This window comes from Hippopotamus amphibius, chromosome 3, assembly GCF_030028045.1.
Source record: "Hippopotamus amphibius kiboko isolate mHipAmp2 chromosome 3, mHipAmp2.hap2, whole genome shotgun sequence".
Taxonomy (NCBI): Eukaryota; Metazoa; Chordata; class Mammalia; order Artiodactyla; family Hippopotamidae; genus Hippopotamus; species Hippopotamus amphibius.
The window spans coordinates 193483820-193505414 of NC_080188.1; the positions used below are offsets into that span (position 1 = coordinate 193483820).

A 21595-nucleotide genomic window follows, 5' to 3' on the forward strand; every position below is an offset into this window, starting at 1 on the left:
ATTTTCAGGGAAATAGCTGTGAGCCGCTGGCAAAACCTTGCATCCTCCAAAGGCCAACCATCTGTCTGCTGCAGCCACAGAAGCTCTGATAGCTTCGGCGTCTTTCCACCTTCAGAGTCTCACATGATTCCTCAGTTTGGCAGGATGTCGTTCTTAAGCTCCCAGATCCTGTGACAGAGGAGAAAGTATAAAGAATAAATTGTGTTAAGTTGCCACCAGAAAAGTAGGTACAGTTTACCCCTTTGGCTATGCTGATATCATATTCTTTTTTTTAAATGTAATTTTTATTTTATATTGGAGTATGGTTGATTTACAATGTTGCATTAGTTTCGGGTGTACAGCAAAGTGAATCAGTTATACATACACATATATTCCCTCTTTTTCAGATTCTTTTCCCATATAGGTTATTACAGAGTATTGAGTAGAGTTCCCTGTGCTATAAAGTAGGTCCTTTTGATTATCTATTTTATATACAGTAATGTGTATCTGTCAATCCCAAACTCCTAATTTATCCCTTCCTCCCCCCACCCCCTTTCCCCTTTGGAAACCATTAGTTTGTTTTCTATGTCTGTGAGTCTGTTTCTGTTTTGTAAATAAGTTCATTTGTATCATCTTTTAGATTCCACATATAAGCGACACCATATGGTTATCTGTCTTCCTCTGTCCAACCTACATCACTCAGTAAGTGAAGACTGATCTTATACTCTTGAACTCATATATGCATTTAAACAACCCCAGCAGCATCAGCCTGTGTGCTGGCCGTGGAGTGGAGATACCCTACTCAGATCTCCTCCACTTCAAGGTAAAACTTGGTTGCCCCAGGTGCTGGGAGACCATTCAGGGATTGCCTCAGCTGCAGTAAGTTGCCTTGGATATTCTATCCACTGTGGGGCAGGGCACTTCCCAGAAGTAGAAAGTGTAGGTACTTAGGAGCCAAGCTGTGACACGTCTGACAAGCCACGTGCATCCACGGCTCACGTTGGCAGCTGACCTCTGACCATAGCAACTCAGGTTTTCCCTCCAACCCATCTTAATTCTTCCCTTTCTCTTCCACAGGTGTTATCTGAAGAGCATTTTCTAATAAATACTACAATTTTTCCTAATAAAAACTAAACCTGAACTGTGGCATCATGCTTCCACAGAGTGTGATGCACTAGGTTTGCTCAAAGGAATCCCTTCATATAGAATAAAAGGATGACAAAAATTCCCATTTGTAACTGTATCCATCTGAGTTGTGATTATTCTTTTCTTCAGGCACATACTTTTTAAAATATTGTATAACGTAAGACTTAGTTGCATAATTGTTCACAGGCAATATCCTTTATATGAACTAGTTATGCTAGGAGAAAAGGAAAAAAAAAAGAAATAGGCAATTGTGTACAAATCAAACTAAATACTTATTTTTTATTCTATCACAGCAATGCAACTGCAAAGGATGTTGTTTGCTAGAAGATATTGTAACTCAGTCTTTAATATGCCATTCCACATTCTGTAATGTCAGCTGATTACAGAGAATGGAATATGCGTTTGTATCAGAAACTCTCATAGCCGTGAATCAATATCTTTATTTTCATTAGTCTATCTATCTATCTACTCACCTACCCATCTATTTTTCCTGCATGAATCCTTTGATCAGAAGCAATATTTTGTGGAACAAGGTCACTGTGAATAAAGTGTTACAGACATAGATAATGGGACTGGAAGACACACTGGTAGAAGAAAGGCAAATCTGTATCCAGAGTAAGTGTCTATCCCAGTGGAAAAAGTGATGTGATAAAATGAGATGGTAAAAGATACTCAACATGATTAACCAGCCATCCTGTGGCTTGCTAATCCTCCTGTGAGACAGTGTGTATCCCGTCCTTATTATTGGCCTTGGTGGAGGTAAGTTAAGCACTCAGCAGTGTTGGGAAGCATATAAGCATATTCAGGAGTCAGTGGAGGGATGGAATCCACACATTTTTACCTCAGGCATAACGTCCTTCCCTACCTGTGTGGTGAGTGTATTCACAAATCCAATGGTCAAACCTGGAGTGATTCATCTCCATGAAAGATTTCTTCCCACTCAGTTTTTGCTGTGGGTCCATTTAAAGAGAACTCACAGGGAACACACATAGCCTTCCCCTCCGTCCTCTTCTAAAAGGTCCATACCACACTGCTTGTGTTATTTTTACCAACCCATCAAATGCGCCCTTCCAAATCCTGGACAGTCTTGCAGAATCATTAGATATGATTTTGTTATATCACTATCCAAAAATCCTTCCAGGAAAATTGGAAAACTAGAAGAAATTCTTGGACTTCACACCATTGGAGATACTTGCCCTTCCTGCTTGCTTGGACTGTCCCAGCTGCTCTACTCTTAAACCAGGCCCAGTTCTGTCTTCTTCAGCCAACTGCTCTTAAGGCATTCCCCATGAGGACACTGGCGTGGACCAGGGAAGCGATGGCAATAAACCTGAAGCCGGTACAGTGTGATTCAGGTCCAGGGAACATAATAATTTCTTGTGTTTGTAGGACAAGCCTGAGACTGCTTTCTCCTAGAATACGTCTACCTACTGATAGGATACTGCTGAAGATGCCAATCTTTATGGCTTGGTAGATCAGATGATGCTGAGTGTATAATAAAAAACCACCAGCTCAACTCATATAGTCAATTGGGATTCCATGGTCAGGCTTTCAACATCTACCAGGACCCAAAATAAAATCTGGAACTATTTTCCAAAATATGAATAGTTAATTACAGGAAAGAGCATATATTTGATAAATATATACATATCATCTTTGATAAAATATATGTTTATCAATAAATAAATATAGATGTGCTATATATTTTATAAATATATATTTTATTTATTCAATATGTTTATATATAAACATATATTACATGATGTATGTGCACACACCTATACGAGTCTGTTTTGTGATTCTTCTGAGACTTAGTAGAGACTTCATGGGTCACAGATTCAAAAAGACCAAGCTAGGTAATCGGTGGGTCATAATACTCTGCAGAGCTGGTTCTGGTTCTGGTTCTGGTTCTCGAAACTGGAAGTTTTACAGTCTACACTGTAAATTTGTTACCTTAGCTGCGTTGGTTTCCTTTTACTGTTCTGGCAAATTATCATGAATTTAGTGGGTTAGAAAAACACAATTGAATTTTCTTTACAGTTCTTGAGTTCAGAAGTCTAAAATCAAGGGGCCAGCAGAGCCATGTCCCTCTAGAGGCTTGTGGATCCCTTGCCTTTTCCAGCTTCTAGGGCTGCCTGCATTCCCTGACTCAGCCCCTTCCCCTCAGTTTACAGCTCCCTCCTCCATCTTCAAAGCACATCCCTCAACCTCTACTAATGACTCAGGGATTACATTAGTCTCTCCTTCTCAAGAGCCTTGATTTAACTACATCTGCAAAGTCCCTTTTGTCATATAAGGTAACATATTCACAGATCCTCAGGCTTAGAATGTGGACATCTTTATGGCGAGGATGCTACTCGATCCACCACAGTAGTTCACTCTAACTTGATGTATGCTATTTCCCAAATCCAAAGAGATTTAGCTATCATTGCACCTCATTTTCCTTTGTGGAAAACAAAAATATATAAACTGGCTTTTTATTTTAAAGGAGTATCTTATTATTTCATCAACACCAGAACTCCTAACGTGTTTACCAGTGAGAAGTTCCCTCAGTTTCCATGGGCAGGTACATTTCCTTACAAAGCAGCTATCAAAATTCCATTTCATGATCAACATTCCCAATCAGCATGATTCAATCCATGGAGTAGCAGCTCGATGAAGTAGACCAGCATAATAATGTGCAACAGAGTGATGATACAATCAAAGTTGCTTTGGACTAGATTATAACAAAGGACTCAGGTTGTCAAAGCAGTGAGATAAAACACTTATGTGTATCACTGCAAGTGCTGATGAAAGAGAACTACTTCAGTACAATTTGCTGATTAGTGGAAGGAAAAAAAAAAGGCCAACTCAATGAGTAAAAGGTACAGGAATTCATTGCAATCCACTATTGCATACTCTTTTCTATTATCAAAGTCCCAATATTCGCCAATAAGCACCCTAACTTTCATACAAAATTCATGAAGAGATTATGAATTCAGTGTGTATGATAATTTTATTTTCTGAAAGTCAAACTAGAGATCTGGATGACATCAACCCTTTGACTAAAAAAGGTAGCAGAATGTCTCACAGCAATTATGGAATTCCTCTAGTTTTCCAACCATGTCTTGAACTAAGAACTGAAAAGCATGAGCTTGTTATTGTCTTTGTGTAACTTCTCTTGTATGATGAGAAATGTCAGCCCACCCACAGGGTCTTGTAGTCATTTGCACAGTAATATTATATGGCAGGAGCTATTGCTTTCGCAAATCCTTGCCCTTAAGAGACACTTTATTCCAGGCAAATATAGACAATCATTTAAAGAACTATTTTTCCATAACATGTCATGGATTATCAATATACATTCCTGAACTGGTGATGAGATCATTATTACCTTCAAATATGAATAGGTCAGATATCCTCCTCAGATTGCATTGTAAAATCTTTCTGCAAGGACCACTTCAAGTACAAATAACAGTCAAGAGTCTACCAAAAAAAACACACACACACAAAAAATTAGTCACTCTAGATATTTCAGGCTGGAAGGGAATTAACACAGAGAATTAGGGACATACAAAATTATTGGAAGAGCTACATCCTTCAAGATGATCCTATTTGCAAAGCATAAATAGAGACACAGACATAGAGAACAAATGTATGGATACCAAGGGGGAAAAAAGGGGGTGAGAGGAATTGGGAGATTGGGATTGACACATGTACACTATTAATACTATGTATAAAATGTGTGTATATATGTATGTGTGTATAAAACAGGTAACTAATGAGAACCTACTGTATAGCACAGGGAACTCTACTTAATGCACTGTGGTGAACTGAATGGGAAGGAAATCCAAAAAGGAAGGGAAATATGTATATACATGGCTGATTAATTTTGCTGTGCAGCAGAAACTAACACAACATTGTAAAGCAGCTATACTCCAATAAAAATTAATTAAAAAAAAAAGCCTGAAAGTGCTAGAATCACAGGGAACTTTCATCAACAATCTCGTTTGCTGCTGCCCTGAAGCAGCCACTCACAGGAGAATTCAGAGAAGCACATTTTTTTCTGCCATTTTCTAAAAGCCAAGGATCCAGTCACTGTTGCCAATAGAGCTGTAATGGTTCCTGCTTCTCTCCCCTTCCAATCTTGCATTTCCTTGGTAGATATGCAATTATGGGACTTATCAAAATAAGACACTAGAAGCAGGCTGTATTAATTCCTGACAAATAAGCGCAGATGTTGAAACTCTCCCAACTATGTGAGGAGTAATGTTGGAAAGAGGTACAGGAAGAGCTAGACCTTTAAGGAGTAAAGGAGAGAGAGCTTTAACCCAGTAAACTGGATTTAGCTTTTAGTTTTTAAAAATTATTTCCTAAACTTATGCCACCATCTCACTCCACATGAAATGTTATTTGTTGTTTTCCTTCTATTATGTTCTATCACGGACACTTGCTGACTTTCTGAAAACCAGTGAGAAGTTCTCACTTGTCTTATTTGTTCCAATAGAGCTTCAGTTACATGTGAATTAATTATAATTTGAATGTTCAAACCCCAAACATTTTAAAGAAGCTTCTGCTAAAATTGTATCTACGTAGAGAATTTATAAACATAAAACTGACAGCCCTTTTAGTTCATTTTCTAGTTTTGTTATGCTGTTTTTCTACACTTTTTAAACAGTTAAGCACTTTTTCTATTTTTTAAGGAAAGGAATTTTTGTAATTTGCTTATTGAATTAGCAATGTAATTTTTAGTACATTTCTCTACTTGTTAGCATGGATGTTACATGATGTACCTCAATTTTTGAAGAGTCATATTGCATTGTTATTATAATAATATGCTGGGCTTTGGGGTAAAAGTGCCTGGAAATGAATGTCAGCTCCCGCTCACATTGTTCATATGCTCTTGGTCTAACAGTTGTGTGTTCTCAGTTTTCTCACATATAAACTGATCATACTATCAGTACTTATAGAATTTACTGTGATGATAGAATAGTTCGTAATACCAAGTTCATAGTAAAAGCAAAGTTGTCCGTTGTTATAATAACTGTTCACAACAGCAAATGAGGTCGTCTTTGCTCTTACCTGTGGAGACAAGGTGTTAAGACCTTCCTTTAATCCTTTATGAAGAGAAAATAGTTCTTTTTACCTCTTCTTTTCTCCTATATCGAAAGGATTCACAGCTTTTTCTTTTCACTTGTTTGCTTGTCTGTTTCCTTTCAAGGCTACTCTTAGAGTTGAGTGGCTGGTGAGACAAGGAAGTCACACACTCAACCCCACTGTCACCTGTGTCCAGCCTCACCCTTGGCCTCCAGAAGAGAATAAGTGAATCACAAAGCATATAATGCTGGCAAGACCAGGAATATCTTAGGAGGCTAATCAATGACCTTGAGACTACATAGCTTTTAAAAATCCTTTCCAGAAAACTATAGAAGTTGAGGGAACAAAATGCAAAAGTGTACGGTTTTGTCCTTAACTGTGTACACACTACATCTTGTCCTTCACATCTGTGGACTATAAAATAGGTGTGAACATATTAATAATACATTCGCCTATACCTATGTTGTCTTCTTTACCAATTTTTAGTAACATTGCATCCACATTTGTTGGGATTTTTTGCATTCTAATATTAACCGGTAAGAGTATATCTCCTTCCATATATTCAGAAATTCATAAAGTAATTAAACTAATTCAAAAAAGGTACCTATTGAGGGGCACTTATATTACTCGTTTTGGGGCATACAAAAAGTTATTCTATGGGCATATGAAGTTATTCTAGCTTAAGGAAGTAGAAAAAAAGTCATTGACTCTCTGTCATGCTAACTGCTACCATATTGGGCAATTTGAAGCATGATGGGCCTGGAAGAAACTCAGGGGTATGGCATAAACATTGGGGAAGCAAAAGATAGCAAGGAAAAATAAGATCATGAAGCAAAATGCTTAGTCTCAGAGATCAGACAGAAAAGATAGAGTGAAACCTAAAAGGGGGAAAAAGAAAGAAAGATCTCAGTGAAAGAGAAATCCCCCACCAATCTCCTTGCTCACTCTTTCAATGCACCGCACAGATGCACCCGTCCTTGCCTTGCCTGGTTGATATCAACTTTATCAACTTTTCCGTTAGTCTAACTGGATGAGTACAGTCAATAATGGATGGTCTGCTTGCTAAGTGTACCACCTGTGTACCTGTTGAAGGCCTGAAATTGAGGAAGTGGGGCACATGTCCTGAATACCTCTAAGGGCTGTCACAGATCCAAGATTTAAATGATTGCTATGCACACACAAGGGAACTTATGCAACTGACTGCTTAGTTACAGCGGGTGACTCAGCACAAGTGTTCCATCGTGGCCACAGGACCAGGACCTTAAGTGAAGAATCTGGAATATCCCCAGAGTCCCTATCAGGTGCCTGTCTAAAGGTGGTTACAACATCAAGCAAATGCCAGATGATTATGAAGACCCTTAGATCTAATTCTCACAAGACAAGGGACTTCCTTGGTGGTCCAGCAGTAAAGAATCTGTCTTGCAATGCAGGGGAGGCGCATTCAATCCCTGGTTGGGAAACAAAATCCCACATGCCATGGTGCAACTAAGATTGCTTCCACAACTACTGAGCTCACTCGCCTCAGCTAGGGAGCCCACGTGCTGCAAACTACAGAGCCCATTCTCCCTGGTGCCTGCATGCCACAACTAGAGAGGAGAAAACCCACATGCCACAACTAGAGAGAAGCCCACATGCCACAACAAAAGATCCTGCATGCCTCAATGAAGATCCCATGTGCCTCAACGAAGATCCCCCGTGCCACAACTAAGACCTGACACAGCCAAAAAAATAAAAAATAAAAAAACCAAATAAAATATAAATAAATAAATAAATCTCACAAGTTCTCTGGCTTTCTCTTTCACTAGTTCATTAAACATGCTGTAGCATGAACTATCTTTCCAGTCACCTATTTGTTCTGCTATGAACCAATTGAGTGTGGTTAAGTACACTCACTTCTTGTTTTGAAAAAGATGTCTCGTTTAAAACTGTGTTGCATCATTTCATAAATCAGATAACCTAATGATTGCTCTCATAACGTGATGGTCTTTGTTTTATATTAATTTACTCAACAAAGATTTATTCAATTCATACTACATACTTAACAAGATATAGTCCTGCCCTTAAGATACTCACATTATGTGGAGGCGAGAAATGTGTCATTGAATAAATTCAATTCTCAGGGGAAGGGTGTGGACACATAAAGGAGAAAAGAATGGTTTCTTCCTACTTGTTTGGGATGGAGAGGGAGGGAAGGCTGAAGGCGGTGATGTTTCTGTTCATCTTTAAAAATGAATGTGTGCTTTCCCAGCAAATGAGGCATAAAAGATGAGGTGTAAGAAGCAGTGCGAACAAAGGCATGGAGACAGGAATGTTTCTTGAAATAAATGTATTTGCTCTGCTCAGATAAGTAGCAGAAGGTTTTTGTAACTCGAATAAGGAAATAACTGGGAAAAGAGTCTGTACCCATATCTGAGATTCCAGAGGAAGGAGGTAGGAGGATGCTAAAGGGTCTGGACTTGATCTTGAGGTCCATAGGGAGCTATGAAAATATAAGAGTGATAACAGGATCAGATTTTTTAAAATGTGTATACACATACACACACACACATATATCATTTTTTTAAAGCAAAATAGAAATTCCATAAATAAAAGTATGTATTTACGGGGATTTGGTATATTCCAAAGATGGTACTTTGAATCTTTGGGAAAAGAAAATTGTATTAGAAGCCTGAATAATCTAGGGTCATTCTTCCAGGGTTAGAATCCTAATTCTACCAATCAACATATGTTTTAATTGGGCAAAACCAATAACCCTTTAGTGCCTTACATGTCCCTTCTTTAAAATGTTTTGTTTAATCCTCAAACCAACAACAATAAAGTGGGATTAAGTTGAAAAGTACCTGGTACAATTAAGGGTTGTCCAATAAATATTAGTGATTATTATATTATCATAATTACAAATTGGCTATCCATTTAAAATATTTAGATTCATATTTCACACCATTCATGAGAATATATTTCAAGTGGATCAAAAACCTAAACCTTTTTTAAATTATCGAAGTATTAGAATAAAAAAACTTAGAAATATGCTTGTAACTTTTGGATAGAGAAAGCCTTCTTAAATAAGTATGCAAAAACTATCAAATAATAAAGTGTAAGTATGAAAAAAATACAATTATGGATTTCTGTACAAGACCTCCCCTGCTCCAAATGAAGACAAATGACTGACCAGAATACTTTTCAGTATGTATAACAAGTGGTGGCAAGGGTGTGGAGAGATAGGTATTCATGTAGAGCTCACGGGAGTGCAAATAGGTGTAGTCATTTTAGACAGCAGTGTGGCAGGATTCATTAAAATAAAAATGACAGATGCGTTCTGTGAACTCATTTCTATAGGCATCACACAGGTAACTTACTTTAAAATACTTCAGCATAAACAGTGATATAAATGTGTAAAGAAGCATTAACACTGATGCTCAAGGAAGCATATAGAAGGATGTTTACTGTGCTGCTGTTTGTAATAGAAAACAATTTTAAACTATCTAAACATCCATCAAAGGGGTTTTACCTATACTATGTCTGAATTCTGGAATATCATGAACACTTTAAAAGGATAAGATAGAGCTAGATTATTTACATGAGAATAACTCTATGACATATAGTTAAGAGAAATAAAAATTGTAAAACAGGTACCAGGTGAGATCTGTTTTGTAAACCACAGAAGTATAACCTTGTTTATGTAGAAATATGTACATATAAATGGATAGAAGAAGGTTTGAAAATGTTGCCTTCCCTTTCCTCCCTTTGCTGGCTTTTTTGGCTTTAATTATACAGCCAAGCCTAATCCTTACTAATATAGGATATATGTCTTCTTAACCAACAAGGAGAAGAAGTGGAAAAAGAGAAATCTAAGTTTTTTTAAAGAGCAGAATTTGTCAAAACACATTAAATTACATCACCAGAGATCTTGGAGATCTGTATATTTCACCATATGTTCACTTAGAATAAATTAAAATAAACAGAAATGCAGAAAGGGAAATGGAAGAAGAAATAATGACACATAGAAAACATAAAATAAGATGGTCAGAACAAATTCAAACACAGCAGTCTTGATGAATATGACTAGGCTAAATTCTGTTATTAAAAGACAAATGCTCATATTTGATATTTTCAAAATTATGTGGTTTTGGGGCATTTACAAGACACTTAAAACACAATGGCATAGAACAGTTTTGAATAAAGAGAAGGGAAACTACACTTATTATAAGACAACCATTCCATTCAAGAGAAATGAAAACCTATGTCCACAAAAAACACTACACAACACGCATGTATTATCTTTATTCATAATAAACAAAAACTGGAAACAAGCCAGTAAGCTGAGCAAAAGAAGCCGGAAACAAAAGAATACACACTGTACGATTCCATTTATATGAAATTCTAGAAAAGACGAATTTAATCTATGTGATAGAAAGTAGGTCAAGGATTACCTGGATGGGATGAAGTGGGTGTAGACTGAGGTAATTTGGGTGAGTGATGAAAAGGTCTCTATTTTGATTGTCCTGCTAGTTAACTTGAATATATTCATTTTTCAAAACTCATTGAGGGATACACAAAATGAATGTATTTGATTGTACGTAAATTTAAATTCAGTAAATACAGAGATGGAAAACGGGAAAAATATATAGGAGTACAGGAAAGAAATAGCTAATTTAGTTTTGAAAGCTAAGAGCAGGCTTTTCTCTGCGGAGGAATCAGAGCATTTTTATTTTTTATTTATTTTTTTTAAGTGAGATCTGAAGGAATAACAAGGCTGAACCAGTCAAAAAGAAGGAAGAAAGAAGAGTGTTCCAAACAGAGGAAGCTGTAGGCTTGGATTCATGGGACAGATGGAGAAGACTGTGGCTCATTTGAGGAACTGGGAGGAGGTCGGCTGGGAGGACCAGAGAGAACAGGTGTCACAGAAGAATCGAGTGAGGGTAATAGCCCTGTGCTTTGCAGAAATGAGACTGTCTTTACTTTGCCCTTGAGCGTGAATGACATTTTGTTCAGGTATAGAATTCTTGGTGCACATTTTCCCCTTACTATTCTGAAGGTTTGCTCATTACCACATTTCACACTTAGTGTTGCTGAGATGTCTCAGGTTGCCTGGTGTTGGTTCCACTGCAGGTAAGCAGACTTTTCTCCTTTATTGAATATAATGCTAATTTTGATTGTGTCATTAATATTATCTTTCCCTGGAACTCAATGAGTCTAAAAAACGCACAATTCATGTTATCACCGATGATCCCTTTACTGCAAATTGTTTCCTTTTGGAAATCTTACCACCCATACATTGGAACTCCTACATCTATTCTCCACGTTTCATCTTTTCTAATAACTTTATAGCCTGCATTTCCATTTCTAATGAGTTTTGAGGGAAGGTTTGTTCTTCTCCCTTAATTTAAGTTTTGGTCCTGTTAATAACTCAGTGCTTTTACTCCTTTATTATTGTTCTAATTTCAACAATTGTTTGCCAGTATGTGGCCTTTCCCTCTTCATTGCTACCAGAGCTTATTCTATAGGGACAAAGTCTTCTGAAATGTTATAATGAAATTAATGTACATTTCTATTTATATTCTGTATCACTCAGGGTTCTTCAGAGAAACGGAAACAGTAGGAATAGCTAATTAAAGAAATAAAAAGGGAGGGGGAGAGAGAGAGAGAGGAACTTTAAGAAGTTGGTTCATAACTGTGGGGACAAGCAAATATGGAATCTATCTGACAGGATGGTGCCCAGATACTCAGGCAGAATTTCTATGTCACAGTCTCATCCCTATTTTTTCCCCATCTCTATTTTTAAAGGAAAACTTTTTGCTTAAAATCAACTGATTGTAAATGTTAATCACATCTACAAAGTACCTTCACAGCAGCATCTGGACGAGTATTTGACCAGATAACTGGGAGCATAGCCTAGCCGAAATGACACACAAAATTAACCATTATAATTTACATGAGTTACTGTTATAGTCATATAAAATATTACCATTACCTATGATATTAATCTTCCTCTGGTTTCTTGTGCTAGTTTACTTTGTGTAAAACCATTTTTTCAGATTCTTCCATGTAGTTCCCTTTGCATGAAATGCCACATATTTTCATTTGCCCACATTTTTTGCTTGTGTTTTGTTTTGTTTTTGAATCAATATAGAATTTGCTTGTCCAGATTTGGAGACTGAAATTAATTCTGTCAAATCAGACCACATTGGGTAATCTATCTCAGATTTCCATTTTACAATCTAAGTAGTAAAAATAATAATCATTTTAGTAAAAGAAATATGTTTGTAATAACCTTGTTAGTATTTGTCAGGTTGAAAACTCATTTCCAGCTAAAAGTGATAACTGTGAATAAAAAAAAAATGTTTAGATCCTCATTCAAAACTGTCCTATATTAATAAATTCTATGTTTCATTCAAAAAAAAAAACTGTCCTATAAAATTAAAGCCAAAACGTCACCATCATAAACAATCAAAATGATTGATTTAGTAAGCTACACAGAAGCAATTTTGGAATTTTGTTAAAATAGTTGAAAACAAACTACACTCGATAATTTTTATAAAATTAAAGGGAGTGGTCAGTGGTTATTAATAAAACAAAGAGTGCCACCTACTGACTACACAATTCTATCATGAAAGTTGCCTTAAACATCAATGTGATACCACACAATTTTCCACTGTGATAGTGCTATAGTCATTCATTTGATATTCTGGATCTTCCAAGAATTTTTGTTCATTTAAAATGATCACATTTAAATCTATAGTTCTGCTAACTGAAGTGGAATTTACATGTGCTTAAATAAAATGACTGCCACTTTGCAAAATCACTGTCATCAAGAAGCAATTTTTTTAAAGTGCCCCTTTGTGCTAGGAACTACATGATGTCAAAGAAATATGTCTGTATTCTCCTCACGCATGACTCAGCAACAATCATCGAGACTGCAGAAACGTAAGAACAATTAGACCCCATCCCCACCAAAAAAGAAACACCTGCTGAAATGATTAAAGAAATGCAAGCACTGATGTAACTTCCTGATAAAGGAGACACTGAAGCATGTTTCATAATAGATATAGTAAAGAGTTAGCACCCATCACCTTTTAATCCAGATATGATTTTATAGAGGACGTAACATTTAGAGTTTTGTGCACAACCAACATAACACAGCAATTGTAGGAGAGTATGATGTATTGCATTTTAAATAAGATTCAGTATTTTGAAAGTGCAGAGACAAAGCTTCCTCATGTGGCCCACTAGCGACATTGTGAAGATTCTAGCAAGTAGAGCAGGGAAGGGAGGACTGTACTCGCCAGGCAGGGTTGTAGTGTGTAAAGAAATAAATGGCTCCAGGACCAGGGACATGGGGCCAAGAAGGTGCATCTCCAGGAGACAACTTTCAGACCCACTGCTGGCTTTAGGGTCCCACGTAGGGCTGGATGAATACATTAGTCTGTACCTTACACCCTTTTATGTTAATAGATCATTTACCACATCAAGAAACAAGACTGATGCTCCTACCAAAGTACAAAACACTAATCTCTTCTGGTGATAAGTCTTACTTCCTGGATTCTCTCCCTGATTAAGGCTCTCTTGACAAAAGAGGAATCATGTGAAAATCTATTATAAAATTAGAATTAACATTACGTTCAACTTCATTCCTTTGTTTGATCATTTCATGATACTTCAAAGCAGGATGGGTTTGCATAACCCATTTATCTGTATAACACTGTGTTTTATCTGAATTAGAATATATTCTGCTAAAAATAAATAGATGAAACAACTGCATTTGCTTCCAGACCTAGGGCCCCTCAGGAAGGATGTATAGTGTATAGGATGTAGGCTTTAGGATGTAAGCCTTAAACTCAAGGCCAACAAAATCTAGTAAAACATTACATCCTTCAGCAGGTATGCTTGGATGAAGAAGATAAAATTTTAGGAGTTTAAAAGAACAAAATAGACTAAATTCATAGCTACAGGCTGTCTCTGTTGAAAGGTTCCCAATATAAACTTGTACTTCATATGCATTTTGTGATGGGAAGGAGCGAACTGGTGAGAAACTGATTAGAAATAATGGTAATTTGGGGTCTTATAAAGCAAAAGCTTCTCTCTCCATAAATCAAGTTTTTACTAAAGCACTGCTTACCCACCCTATAAGGCAGCAATGTGGTATGGATAAACATAAGATTGCTAGAAAGTTTGTAGGATGACAGTATCTATCTTAATGCATGTAGGGTTTTAGGTGAGTTGCAACAGAGTGATCCCAATAAATTTTATAGGTAAAAATTAGAACTAATTTTATTCCTTTAAAAATTGCAGTGGTACTCTAATTCCCTAATGGCCCCTAAATGTATTAGGTCCTAATCTCTGGGACCTGTAAATGTTACCTAATGTGAAAAAAGTGGTTTCAAGATGTGATTAATTTAAGGAGCTTGAAAAGGGGAGATTACCCTGAATTATATGGCTAGGTCCTAAAGGCAATAACAAGTGTCCTTATAAGAGGGAAGCAGTTGACATACACAAAAGAGAAGGCCATAAGAAGACAGAGAAGAGAGAGATTTGAAGATGTTGGCCTTGAAGATTAGAAGATGCTGACCTTGAAGATTTGAAGGTACTGACCTTGAAGATTTGAAGATGCTGACCTTGAAGATTTGAAGATGCTGACCTTGAAGACTAGACTGATTTGGTCACAAGCCAAAGAATGGCAGAACCACCAGAAGCTGGGAAGGCCAACACCTTGATTTGAGCCAACAAATATTAATTCAGATATGTGGCTTAGAGGACAGCGAGAGAATACATTTCTGCTGCTTTAAGCCTCCAATTTTTTAGTAATTTGTTATAGCAGCCATGGGAAACCAATGTACTCCAGGTGGCTTTCTCTTTCTATAATCAAGAGTTCTCTTTCATAATACTGGGTATCATTTAAATATCTTCAGCACTATTAGCACTGTACTATATCTTTTACACAAAGTGTCTCCAGTCCTTGTATTTCTTTTCTCCCGAAATCATGCTGCCCTTTTCCCTGCTCACTCTGCTGTAGTCACACTGGATGCCTGAACGTGCAGGAGGAGTTCAGGTTTGTTCAGTGGCTGTTTCCTCTGACTGGAGCACTATTACTCAGATATCATAATGATGAACTCTCTTACCTTCTTCAAATCCCAGATCAAATTTGCCTTCTCACTGGGTCTACTGTCCAACTGCTCTGTTCAACACTGCCCCTCCTTCCATACCCAGCAATTATATCCATTCTCTTTTATTATTTTAATCTCATCTCAATCTCTAAAGTGTTAAATGATTTACTTAATTGCTATGTTTATTTTATACCTTCTTTCCGCTCCCTCTAGAATGTAAGCTTCGTAAGGTATAAAATTTTTCTCTCTTTGGTTCACTAATGTATTCCCAATGCATAGAATACTATAGAGTACATAATAGGCACACAGTATTTTTTTTCTGTTTTTAAAATTTATTTGTTTATTGGCCGCGTTGAGTCTTTGTTGTTATGCGTGGTCTTTAGTTGTGGCCAGTGGGGGTTACTCTTCATTGTGGTGGGTGGACTTCTCATTGTGGTGACTTCTCTTGTTGTGGAGCCTGGGCTCTAGGCCCTCAGGCTGTATAGTTGTGGCTTGAGGGCTCTAGATAGCAGGCTCAGTAGTTGTGGCGCACAGGTTTAGTTGCTCCGCAGCATGGGGGATCTCCCCAGCCCAGGGATCGAACCCATGTCCCCTGCATTGGCTGGCAGATTCTCGGCCACTGCGCCACCAGGGAAGTCCCCAGCAATTTTTTTCTGGAATGAATAATTGAGGAAAAACATTTAAAAGTTTATCACAATAAGTTAAAGACATGGAGATCCTAAATCACACAAAAATGAATTTTAGCTTTCAGTTCAAGGTGACATGTCAGATCTTCTTGTGTTTTTATTATTTCAATATCTGTTCTATGCTAGCTAAAGGCTCAAACTTCATTTATGGGGTCACAGAATTGGCAATAATTTATAGATATGCTGCTATATTCTTCTGGTTATCAGGCAGACTGATAGCTTTCTATTTACATATGTTCTCAATGAGTCTCCACAAAAATTGCCAGGGACTGAGTTTCTGCATCAAGGTTGGATCTTAAAACTATTGCAGAACCTGTCAAGTAATTCCCTAAATAGGCAGAAACTCACATTGAATGGATGTAAAGAAAAAACAAAATGTTTGAACATTTTCCAAATAAACTGGAATAATGCATGGAGAGTGCCAATTTTCTCTTGCAGACTACTTATTTAAAATCTTCTCTTACATATTAACAAGGGAAATGAAGAGGAATTTCCTATTTCCTTAAAGAAAGCAGCTGAAACACTGAAAGAATAAATCACTTTACATTTTTTAAAATTTATTTTATTGAACCATAGTTGATTTACAATGTTATATTAATTTCTGCTTTACAACTCCTAGAGGAAAACATAGGCAGAACACTCTATGACATCCATCAAAGCAAGATCCTTTTTGACCCACCTCCTAGAATCATGGAAATAAAATCAAGAATAAGTAAATGGGACCTAATGAAATTTAAAAGCTTTTGCACAACAGAAGAAACCATAAACAAGACAAGAAGGCAACCCTCAGAATGGGAAAAAATAGTTGCCTATGAAACAACGGAGAAAGGATTAACCTCCAAAATATACAAGCAGCTCATGAAGCTTAATACCAAAAAAGCAAATAACCCAATCCACAAATGGGCAGAAGACCTAAATAGACATTTCTCCAAAGAATACATACAGATGGCCAACAAACACATGAAAAGATGCTCAACATCACTAACTATTAGAGAAATGCAAGTCAAAGCCACAATGAGGTGTTACCTCACACAGCTCAGAATGGCCATCATCACAAAATCTGGAAACCACAAATGTTGGAGAGGGTGTGGAGAAAGGGGAACTCTCCTGCACTGTTGGTGGGAATGTAAGTTGGTACAGTCACTATGGAAAACAGTTTGGAGGTTCCTTAAAAAACTACAAATAGAACTACCATATGATCCAGTAATCCCACTGCTGGGCATATTCCCAGAGAAAACCATAATCCCAAAAGAAATATGACCGTAATGTTTATTGCACACTATTTACAATAGCCAGGACATGGAAGCAACCTAAATGCCCATCAACAAATGAATGGATAAAGCAGATGTGGCATATATATACAATGGAATATTACTCAGCTATAAAAAGGAATGAGATGGAGCTATATGTAATGAGGTGGGTAGACCTAGAGTCTGTCATACAGAGTGAAGTAAGTCAGAAAGGGAAAGACAAATATTGTATGCTAACTCACATATACGGAATCTAAAAATGGTACTGATAAACTCAGTGACAAGACAAGAAAAAGGACACAGATGCAGAGAATGGACTGGAGAACTCGAGGTTTGGGGGGGGCAGGGGATGAAGGGGAAGCTGAGACCAAGCGAGAGAGTAGCACAGACATATGTATACTACCAACTGTAAAATAGATAGCCAGTGGGAAGTTGTTGTATAACAAAGGGAGTTCAACTCGAGGTTGGAAGATGCCTTAGAGGACTGGGACGGGGAGGGTGGGGGGGACTCGAGGGAGGGTGGGGGAGGAGTCAAGGGAGGGAGGGAATACGGGGATATGTGTATAAAAACAGATGATTGAACTTGGTGTACCCCCCCAAAAGTAGTAAATAAATAAAATTTTAAAAATTAAAAAAAAATAACCTTGACTATGTGTATCATTATAGATACACATATATTTTCTCTGTATGTTGGTATTTTTCATAGTTTTACATTTTCCCTGTATGTGTATGATGCCTTAGAGGGCCGGGAGGGGGAGGGTGGAGGGGAGTCGAGGGAGGGAAGGAATACGGGGATATGTGTATAAACACAGATGATTTACCTTGGTGTACCTCAAAAACTGGTACAAGATTGTAAAGCAATTATATTCCAATAAAAATAAATAAATAAATAAATAAATAAATAAATAAATAAATAAATAAAAATTTCTGCTGTACAGCAAAGTGATTCAGTTATACATATAATTTTTCATATTCTTTTCCGTCATGTTTTATCACAAGATATTGAATACAGTTCTCTGTGCTACACAATAGGACTTTGTTGTTTATCCATCCTATATACAAAAGCTTACATCTGCTAACCCCAACCTCCCACTCCATCCCTCCCCCACCTGCCCCCTTGGCAACCACCAGTCTGTTCTCTATGTCTGTGAGTCTCTTTTTGTTTCATAGATAAGTTCATTTGTGTCTTGTTTTAGATTCCACGTATAAGTGATATCATAAGGTATTTGTCTAAAAGAGTAAACCACTTTAGATAAGAAACAGTTTGGGCTGTTATAAAAATGTGAAGGTTTACTCTGCAAAAGAAGTTCAGAGTGAGCCTGGGAAGGACCATGCTCTAAAGTGAAGTGGAACTGGCACTAACAGCCTTCAGGAGAGCAAGAATCCACACAGGATGCTGAGGCTACAGAACTTCCCTGACCGTCCAGTGGTAGGTGAGCAGCCCAGGAACATGCCAGCCAAGGAGAATGTCTTAACCATTTGAATATTGAGGCCAGACAACATGCAGTTTTCAATACCGTTAGCTCATATCCACACCTCCCTGATTGCCTTTCCAGGGTTCTTGGAAACTAAACTTTACATCTGATTACAAAGGGTTTTGGTTTGGTAATCAGTGACACATTTTTCTCTTTTCTTCTTTAGATATGCATTTCAACAATAAATAGATCCAATTAAAGGGAATTTGTGTCCTACTTTTTTTAAAAGGGTGACGTATTTATTCAAATTAGAATTAACATTGTTAACAGGTTTTGAATATTACTTTAGAAGAGGTGAGAAATTTATCACCCAATTCTATTTCAAAAAGGTGTGTTTTAACTTACATATTTAGAATTTAATGATTAAAGAAGATACTCTCAGGGAAAGTTATGGATCACAGAATCCCAGAAGTAATAAATCACAGAACACTAGTAGTAAAAGAGGGGAAAAAAGACTTAAAATGTGAACAGACTTTAGTTCCAACTAACCTAAGAAATTTAAATAACCAACCAGAAAGAAAGAAACTTGCAGACAAGTTTACAATAGACAGTATAATATCCAACTAATTACATAGCTATAAAGATTACAGAAATGGCAAGGTGGTATATGACATGATCATGGTAGAAAAGCCTATTTGAAGCAAATTATTTTAAGTATGATTGTACAGAATATTAATTCTACAAAGCATAATTATCAGATCATTGGTACAATTAAGAATTTGGGTAGGAAAGAAAAATAATAATTTAGATAAAATGCTCATAAATCTGATCGATTTATGCATTTGTTTTTAAAACTAAAGGGTGGTAAGAGCTTTAGTTAATATCATATGCTAAGCCACATTCATTCAGGGGTGCAGTCATTGAGTGAGGCCCTGCAAACATAAACGTGAGTGAAAACAATCCTTGTCCTAAGCTTCTTGGGGTTTGGTAAAACAAAGGTGCATAGACTAACATCAGAATAAAATTCAAATTAAGAAAATCATGTTGCCACATTGTTTTCATCTTAGCGGTTTTATACAATCATGATTGATTCTGCTAATTCTCAAAAGTTTTTTGATATTTTTTAACTTCTTTTCTGTCAAAAAAACTACTTTCCCACAAGGATGAGGGTTCTGCAAAAGGGCGACATTCCAGGTATAGGAATCAACCTAAGAAAAGAATAGCACAGGTGGTAATAAAGTTCATACAGGAAGAAGTTTTTGCAGTAATCCAGGCAGGAAGTGATGAGAACACAAACTTGTATGTAGAAGCAATGAATGCAATAGCATTAAAGGAAAGATCACCCAACCTATGAAATTATGGTGTATGTCTGAGCAGGGTCCCTTTTGGTTCCAAGTACTCTGTGTGATACAGGACTAGTATTTGCGGAATGCAGGGTGGGAGGTGAATCTTAGACAAAATCCATATCTCTCAAGGTAAAATATGGATGTGGAAGAGGGAAGACCCAGCTGCAGTCCAGGGAAACCCAATTTTGAGATGTGGGGTATTGTGCCCTCCAAAGACAGGACCAGGCAATGTGTGGTAGTGAAATTCACTAAGGAATTACAGTGACACATCCTATCAGACCTGTGAAATACAGTGATGAAGAGTCTTGAAGTAATGAATACATAAGGGTTTGAATTCAGCTAGTAATATTAGAATAGATCATTAGTTAGAAAAAACAATGAGTTACATCGAACTATATTCATAAGATTAGGGGTTGCCCCTACTCCCAGGAAAGAATAAAAACAATAAGCCAGGGACTTGGTTACTGGGGGATAAATCAAGGACTTCCAGGAAAGAATCTGGACCCACTCAGAGGAATAATGTTGAATTTTCCCATCTTGGTCAAAGAGTGTCCAAGGATTTTTCTAGTGATAAATAAAAATAGTCATTAGCCATGGACTTCTCCCATTTTCACAAATTAGGTCTATCACTAGTCTCTATATTTTGATAGGCAGGAGATATCTGGACCAAATTATTGAGCAGTTATTTTTAATCTTTATTATGCATAAGTACCACCAGAGTGTTTATTTACAAATTCAGATTCCTGGCTCCTCTTTTCAGAGCTATAATTCAGTACACTTGGAGTAGGCTTCAGGACACATCATTTTGGACAAAAATTCCAGGTGACCCTGATAACTGTTATCTGTGGACACACCTTGAGAAACAATTAGATCAAAGAAGAGTCAAGAAATAACATTAACATTAGATTGTCTTGGTTTCCAGGACTGGAAGATTCCCAGGAGTGCACAACTTGAGAACATGCAGTATATTGGTGACCAGCAGCTGCTGGTGGGCTTTCTTCTCACAGTGACCGGACGGGGCAGATTTCAAAGTCCATCCATGTAACCCAACCCACTGCTTCCCCTCCTGGACTCAGCGCCCTCTTCCCCATTAAGCCAGGATATCTCAGACGCGATCTGTCGTCTCAGCAGCTAAGATGATTGTTGTTCTAATACTAGATGATGAGATGGATCTCTGCTCTGTTGGTGGAGGTAATAATGAGTGAAATGGAATCACCACTTTACTTTTGAATAATTGTTTTTAATCACAGCCTCAAGTATACAATAAATTCTCTACTCTGAATATGATTGTTAAAATGCCAAATGCTTTGAAACCACTTGACATAACCACAAAGATGAATGGCATGACTGTATAATCATACCGTGTCATTTGCTGATCTACCAAGTTATGCAGGCCAGAGCTATCATGGAAGTTTATGTTTATAAGTGATATGAAATAATACTATGTTCTCATTAAATCTTTTGGTGGGGAACAAATTGCATCTCTAATATTTCACAATTCTGAAGAAACCTTCAAGTGACCCTAAGAAATAGAAATAATAGTTACAATACTCTACTACAGTTACATTTAATAAATAATACACAATTTCAAAATTC

The 21595-nt window shown here is 37.1% G+C and overlaps 1 pseudogene; it reads left to right on the forward strand.

Moving 5' to 3' along the window:
- Positions 1 to 2363, forward strand: part of LOC130848868 (60S ribosomal protein L6-like) — a 93834-nt pseudogene extending 91471 nt beyond the window's left edge.
- The last annotated feature ends 19232 nt before the right edge of the window (positions 2364 to 21595 follow it).